The sequence below is a fragment of the Otolemur garnettii genome, unplaced genomic scaffold (genome assembly GCF_000181295.1).
Source record: "Otolemur garnettii isolate 467f Iridium unplaced genomic scaffold, OtoGar3 scaffold00076, whole genome shotgun sequence".
NCBI lineage: Eukaryota > Metazoa > Chordata > Mammalia > Primates > Galagidae > Otolemur > Otolemur garnettii.
The window spans coordinates 3,436,999-3,444,782 of NW_003852471.1; the positions used below are offsets into that span (position 1 = coordinate 3,436,999).

General features: G+C 39.6%; 1 protein-coding gene across 1 annotated transcript in view; it reads right to left on the reverse strand.

The window, feature by feature from the left end:
* Positions 1-7,784, reverse strand: part of SLC33A1 (solute carrier family 33 member 1) — a 24,314-nt gene that overhangs the window by 13,672 nt on the left and 2,858 nt on the right. The window lies entirely within an intron of this gene.

A 7,784-nucleotide genomic window follows, 5' to 3' on the forward strand; every position in this document is an offset into this window, starting at 1 on the left:
CCTGGGCCTGCTAAACAACGACAACTCCAACCAAAACATAGCTGGGCCCTGTGGTCGGCAACTGTAATCCTTCCTACTTGGGAGGCTGAGGCAAGCGAATCGCTTAAGCCCAAGAGTTAGAGGTTGCTGTGAACTGTGATACCATGGCACTCTACCAAGGGCAACATAATGAGATTCTGCCTCAAAAAAAAAAAAAAAAAGAATGACCTGAACTTTTTGCCAACAACTCATGGCTTGTGCATCACAACTGCTGTGAGAGAGTTTTCAGGCAGTAAATAAATAACTGTATTGGAACACCCCCCCCCCCAATACACACTCTTCTGCTTTGGCCCCCAATGATTTTTTCCTTTACCCACAGATAAAGAAAATATTGAAAGGAAGACATTTTGATGACATTCAGGAAATCAAGGGTTAAGAGGACAACAATCCTTATGGCCACTCCAGAAAAAAAAATTTCAAAATTGCTTTGAAGGGTGGACTAGACACTGGCATCAGTGCATAGCTTCCCAAGGGGAGTGGGGTAAGTTCCCATAGTGACATTCAGCAATGAGGTATGTGGCACTTTTTCTAGGACTTAATTGTTAGACTGCATATGATCAAGATGGCACAGCTGGTTTTCAAGTTTCATAAACATGATTTTTGAGCAAAGACCTAAAAAAATGACAAAATATTCTTTTAGTGGCTACAAGATCTTGTCTAGTGCTCCCATGAATGCAGAGATTAAGAGCATGTAACAGGCTTGGTGCCTATGGCTCAAGTGGCTAAAGTGCCAGCTACATACACCTAAGGTGGCGGGTTCGAATCCAGCCTGGGCCGCCAAACAACAATGACAGCTGCAACCAAAAAGTAGCTGGGCGTTGTGGCAGGCACCTGTGGTCCCAGCTACTTGGGAGGCTGAGGCAGGAGACTAGCTTGAGCCCAGGAGCTGGAGGTTGCTGTGAGCAGTGAAGCCAGGGCACTCTACTCAGGGGGACAGCTTGAGGCTCTGTCTCCAAAAAAAAAAAAAAAGAGCATGTAACAGTAATCAACAGGATATAATAGCTAGTATCTGAGTGTCTGTTTTAAGCCCCAGGAAAAACACATGACATCTCATTTAAGTCTCAAAAATCACTCTCCAAGACAGGCCAAGCTTATTCCTATGTTATATGCAATGAAACAGGATCTCAAGCTAAAAAGTGCTAGAAGAAAGATTCAAACTCAAGTCTAGTTCAAAAGCAAGAACGGTTTCCATTATACATAGTATTACCCAGATGCTGATATACACCTACAGCAAGTAGGCTCTCTTTTCTATGTTAACCAGACACTCCTGAGGCAAAAGATACATATTTTTAGCTGCATCCTTGAGATCTGGGAACATACATACTCCACCTGGCTACTTGTATTCTCCCTTTCCATCTCCATCTCTCTATATGGTGGTACGTCAAAGGATGCGCAAATACAGAAGATATACAAACTTGCCGAAATAATCCATTTTACTCAATAACTTACAGGGAAATATCTTAATGAAAATATAAATACAATGTAAAGAGGGCAAAATTTTCAAACATTTTTAAGATTAAAACATTAGACTTCGGTTCAGTTTGAATCCAGCCTAGGCCCGCCAAGCAACAATGACAACTACAACCAAGAAATAGCAGGCGTTGTGGCAAGTGCCTGTAGTCCCAGGTACTTGGGAGGCTAAGGCAAGAGAATCGCTTAAGCCCAAGAGTTTGAGGTTGCTGTGAACTATGACACCCGGGCACTCCCAGGGGGACATCTTGAGACTCTGTCTCAAAAAAGAAAAATTAGACTTAACAAAATTTCAAGTTTTACAGGCTTAGGTGCTCAGACCATTTGTGCTGTAGTTCACTCTTTTCTACCATCAGAAGAGGCAGAAAAATTAAGAAGCACTGCCTGATACAGCCATCCTCGGGTAGGGTGCGCCTCTAGCTCTCTCTCTCTCATAGCATAGAAATTAATTTTAGTCTTCTGAAAGTCAGTGTGAGTCTGAGGAGAAAGGACACAAACTTTTTTTTCCAACTCTCCTACTGTAATAACAGTCAATACAGAACACATCTGTGACCAAATTTGGAGTGGGGTGAGAAGGGGAGTTTCTCTCCGCTACCAAGTAAGTAATCAGTTCTACAGCAGAGACCAGCTAGGTGCCCTCCAATTCAATTCTGACACTATCTACCTAGAGATAGAGACCACAGGTTGAGGGCTTAGTCCCCCAAGACTCCTCCCTCTCTCCCAATACCAGTCAAAAGTCCAGGCCTCCAGAACTTCTGGCCAAGTCGTTTCAAGTTGTTTCCTAATATCCTCTCTTTGGATTCCATTAACTTATTGGAGCTGCAGGCAAAACTCAGGAAAACATGTTTACTGGTTTATTGTCACATCAAGGATATTACAAAGGATACCGATAAAGAGACCCACAGCGCAAGGCAGAGGGGGATGCAGAGCTTCCCTGCTCTCCCTAGACGTCCCACCCTCCAGGTACCTCTAGGTGTTCAGAAGCTCTCCAAACCCTGTCCTTTTGTGGAGACTTCACTGAATAGGTAGGCATGACTAACAGACCGAGTGGAGAAACAATTAAGGCCTGTCCAGAGTCTTCTCACCTTCTGTGAGAAGCATTCCTTAAAGAATATGGGGCAGGATCCCCTTTGGAGGGTGCTGGAATGAGAGGCTTATGACCTGCAATCAGATTAGAGCCCTGCTGTGGGAAGGTGAAAGGAGGGCAGGAAAAGTTCAGAGAGAGAGACAGACTCTCTTTCCTGAAGCCGGCATTATAACAAAGGGTATACGGGAATTATAAGGCAGGATCTGTGGATGAAAACACATATGTCTGTCTACCTATATATACATATATATGTGTATGTGTGTGTATCATAATATCACAGGTGGGAAAACAAACAGTCAAGAGTTTCTGTTCTAAATAATTGTCAGGCCTTCCCTTTACTTTATCAATTTTGCATAGCTCTCTAATTCATCAATTAGATTATGAAGGAAATTTAGACACCCACCATCCAATCCAAGACTTTCATCTGTATAGTAGAGGAAATTGAAATAGTAATATGTGATTGGCCCGGGGTCACCAGATGTGAAACAGACCTTTCTTTTACTCTACAAATCTCTCCCTTAAGCATTTGCTCAAAATATCCAAGCTGAATTCCCAGAAAATGCAGATTTGATTATACAACAGTCATATCTTATTTGGAAAATAGATTTTTAAAAGATAGCATGCAATGCAAAAATACGGTAAATACAAAGTCCATGTGAGCTTCCTAATTTCTTACTTTCCCTACCTAAGGGGTTACCCTCCGGAAGGTGCCATGTTTAGAGACGATATGCCACTGCATGAACTCCACTAATGTGAGGTCTTCTCCAGGGGTGGAAAGTACCTGACGGAGCAGCTGACTTGCTATTAAGGGCCATGTTGCCCTCAAACACTGGGTTTAAACTCAGGCCAGCAAACACGACTGAGGCTATGAGGCCAACAGATTTAGCATTCCCATCCTGTGCTAACTCTAAGGCTTCTATTACTGAACAGATAAAAGTGAATGACTTTTTATTTTTTTAATACATTCTGGCTAGGCATGAAATTCATTTTAATGAAAACATATATGATAAATCACCATTCTCATGCTATCATAGGAAATTCCTCTATTTAATTTTTGTATAACCTATATCGAGATACCCCTAAATTTCCTTTTAGAAGCTGAATTCAGACTTTTCTAAAACAGCTGACAATGAACATTCCAAACTATCACATGAAAATGCAGGGTATAAGCCACTAGTTGCATTTCAGCGATTTCATCCTTTTCATATGGTATTACCCCTAATACAATTATTCCAATATTTTGGTATAATTTTTATTATGCTATACAAATTAAGGAACTATGCAACTATGAAAACAACTAAAATAAAAAATACTGAGAACATCAAATGCTGCCAAGGAAGCAGACAAGCTAAACTATTTATATATTACTGGTAAAAAGATAAAATGGCACAGCCACTTGAAAGTAGTCTGGCTTTCAAAACTAAAAATGAACTTATCTTACAACCTGGCATTTGTACTCCTGGGTATTTATCCCAGAGAAATGAAGATTTATTTTCACACAGTGATTTTCTGTCACTCCATTTTCTTCCCACCTTCTTAATGCTGAGTACATGGAGTTTCTCTGTGACTCCAAACAGCCTATGCCTTTAAAAACATGGACCATCTCCTCAATTTTTCATACCTTCTCTCAAGAACTGTCTCCCAAACATCTCTACTAAGACATCTAATATAACAAATTCATCCCAAATTTCACTAAAAAACTGGAAACTACCCGAATCTCTTTCAATGGATGTGCAGAAAAATAAATTATGGTATATTTAACAAATGGAGTTAATTTTAAGCAATAAAAAGGAACAAACCACTGATACATGAAACAACTTGGATGAGCTTTAAAGAAATTACAGTGATTGAAAAGAGCCAATCTTGGCGGTGCCGGTATTTCAGTGGGTAGAACACTGGCCATATATACTGAAGGCTCGCGGGTTCAAACCCGGCCTGGGCCAGCTAAAACAACGACAACCACCAAAACTAAAAAAAAAAAAAAAAAAGCTAGGCATTGTGGCGGGCACCTGTAGGCCCAACTACTTGGGAGGCTGGGCCACAGAATAGCTTCAGCCCAAGAGTTTGAAGTTGCTGTGAGCTGTGACACCACAGCACTCCACCCAGGGTGAACGCTTGAGACTCTGTCTAAAAAAAGAAATCTTTAGCCATGTTGAAATTATCTATTCTGTAGCTTTAATTTATGACCACTGGACATCAGGCAGATGAAAAAGTGAAATCCAGAGTGAATGGAAAGAATGAAATTAAAGAACATGTATAAAATGCAAGATTTGCCTATAATTATATTTAAAAGAGCAGAAGAAATTGAGGGTTCTGAAATTTTTCATTTTTAATTTTCTAGGAACAGAACAGCCCCTTGTATTTGCTCTCTATTTTTCTTTCTCAAGTTATAGTTTTTAAGAACACACTAAAAGTAAAAGTAGAGGCTGCTATAATCCGTGAAGGTCTAGGATTCTTTCATTGATAAATTTATATAGTCAAAGCAAATATATTTGGCCTCTAAGCAAATCTCAATAAAATTAGAAGTGAAATTTAGTATAAGATATATGCCAAATAAGAAATTTTAAGTTCACAGAGTATTTTGTAAATTGACTTTCCACACAAAAGCATATATACAGTTCTTAAATTGACAAAGAAAGCATACAGTACCATTTCTCCCTTGTTTTGTTTTTAAAAAGAAAAAAGCCTTTAAGCTTGTCCTTCTGTTCTTTTTAATAACTAATTCCCTGTGAATCTACTAGTCCCTGTACTTCACCATTTACTACTATGGCCCCAACATTTGAAAATAAGTTCAAATTTGCTCCATTTGTCTATCGATATGCAAGATCCACCAAATGTAACAACTTGTTCCATTTAAGACAAAAGGGGTGCCAAAGTCAAGAATTTTATTAGCTGGTACGGTGGCTCATGCCTGTAATCCTAGCACTCTGGAAGGCTGAGATGGGTGGATTGCTTGAACTCATTATTGGAGACCTGACATTATTGGAGTTCAAGACCAGCCTAAACAAAAGTGAGACCTCATCTCTACTGAAAATAGAAAAACTAGCAAGAAGATAGCTTGAGCCCAAGTCAGAGGTTACTGTAAGCTATGATGCCACAGCACTCTAACCAGGCCAACAGCTTGAGATTGTCTAAAAAAAAAGAAAAAAAAAGAATTGTATATCATACATTTTGAAGGAAATTTACCTAGGGATTAGATTTTAGGAAAAATTAGGTTTTTAAAAAGATTTCAGGCTCAGCACATATAGCTCAGTAGCTAGGGCACCAACCACATACACCAGAGCGCAAACCCAGCCTGTGCCTGCCAAACAATGACAACTACAACCAAAAAATACTCAGGCATTATGGCAGGCGCCTGTAGTCCCAGCTACTTGGGAGGCTGAGGCAAGAGAATCACTTAAGCCCAAGAGCTTGAGGTTGCTGTGAGCTGTGACTCCATGGCACTCGACTGAGGGCCACATAGTGAGACTGTCTCAAAAAGAAAAAAAAAGATTTTAAAATAAATTTTACTTTTAAATGGTCATGCAGTAAAACTGAAATTTTGTGTGTATAGTTGTATAAATTTTAAAACACATGCATACATTTCAAAATCACAACCACCATAATTAAGACACAAACAGTTCCTTCATCCCCCCAAACTCCCTCTTGCTATACACTTACATTCACCTACCTTCTCCTTACCTACAACTCCTAGCAACTACACATCTGTTCTCCATATGTACAGTTTTGTCATATATATGTTTTAAGACAGGGTCTCACTATGCTGTCCAGGCTGGAATTCAGTGCCTATTCACAGGCACCCACAGTCACTGCAGCCTCAAACTCTCAGCCTCAAGTAATCCTCCTGCTTCAGCTTTCCTGAACTGCTGGGACTACGGGCACGTGACACTGTGCCCATTAAAGACATCCTAATAAGTCCTTTTTTAAAATCAGGAAATATAAAAGGAACTTCCAGCTTCACTAGGATACTCATAAGATCTAACAATTCTGGGATCCTACTGTCACAATTTTTTTGGAGCTGATGCTCCTTGCCTATGGAGGGGCCTGGATTTCTCAGATTATCCCTGCCCTCTCCAATTACTACAGTCTTGCACCAACTCAGTTGACTTGTTTACCTCATCCATCTACCTAATATATTCCATCTCTATGCATGTGTCATAACCAAAAGTTTTAGCTACAGAGCATATTTTAGAGTAAAAGGCTTCATTGTCATACTTTTAAAATTTTATTATTATTATTTTTTGAGACAAAGTCTATGTTGCCCTTGGTACAGTGCCATGGCATCACAGCTCACAGCAACTTCAAACTCTTGGGCTTAAGCAATTCTCTTGCCTCAGCCTCCCAAGTCACTGGGACTACAGGCGACTGCCACAATGCCTGGCTATTTCTGTTTCAGTTGTCATTATTGTTTAGCAGGCCCAGGCCAGTTTTGAACCTGCCAGCCTCGGTTGCTATGGGTGCTGAGCCCATTTCAATAGTCTTGATTTTCTAAACACTACCTCAGTGTTTACCTCCATTATAATCACTTAATTATATTTCCTTCATGTGATTCTGTACTCTTTAAATTGCTTAAAACCACTGATTATCCTATTAGTAAGTTCCAGAAAGTACAAGGCTATAAATGTGGTATGTGCATTCGTACAATGGAGAAGGAAAGAACAAAAGCTCTTTAATTCTCAACTAAATATCTGAGCCAAAAACACAGTCCACTATCGACATAAAAAGTTAAATCAAAAAGTAAGCTAGTTTTAGAATCTACTGGAGAACAAAATTCAAATTGCATAAAACAAAGAGCTATTTAAAATAACAAGTCAGTCTAAATAAAAAGCCAATGGCATAATTTTGATCCATTGGAGATCAGTTGTGGCTAGCGGAGTAGATACAATAAATAGCTCTTGAACTCATAATGGCACTTTCTGGAATGAGGTTTAATCAATCACTCATATAGTATACTTGAGAGAATGCTGTAATTTACCTAATTAGCAATTTCGTTTCCATAGCTTCCTAAGTCTTGATTTCTCTGAGATTTTTCTCCTCTTAAGTAACACATCATCTCATTACTCCTCCTTGGTGATATAAACAGCATTCCCAGGATAAAATGAAAAGCAAAGACATGGGCTCAGCACCTTAGCTCAAGCAGCTAAGGCAATGACATACACTGCTAGCAGGTTCGAATCTAGCCCAGGCC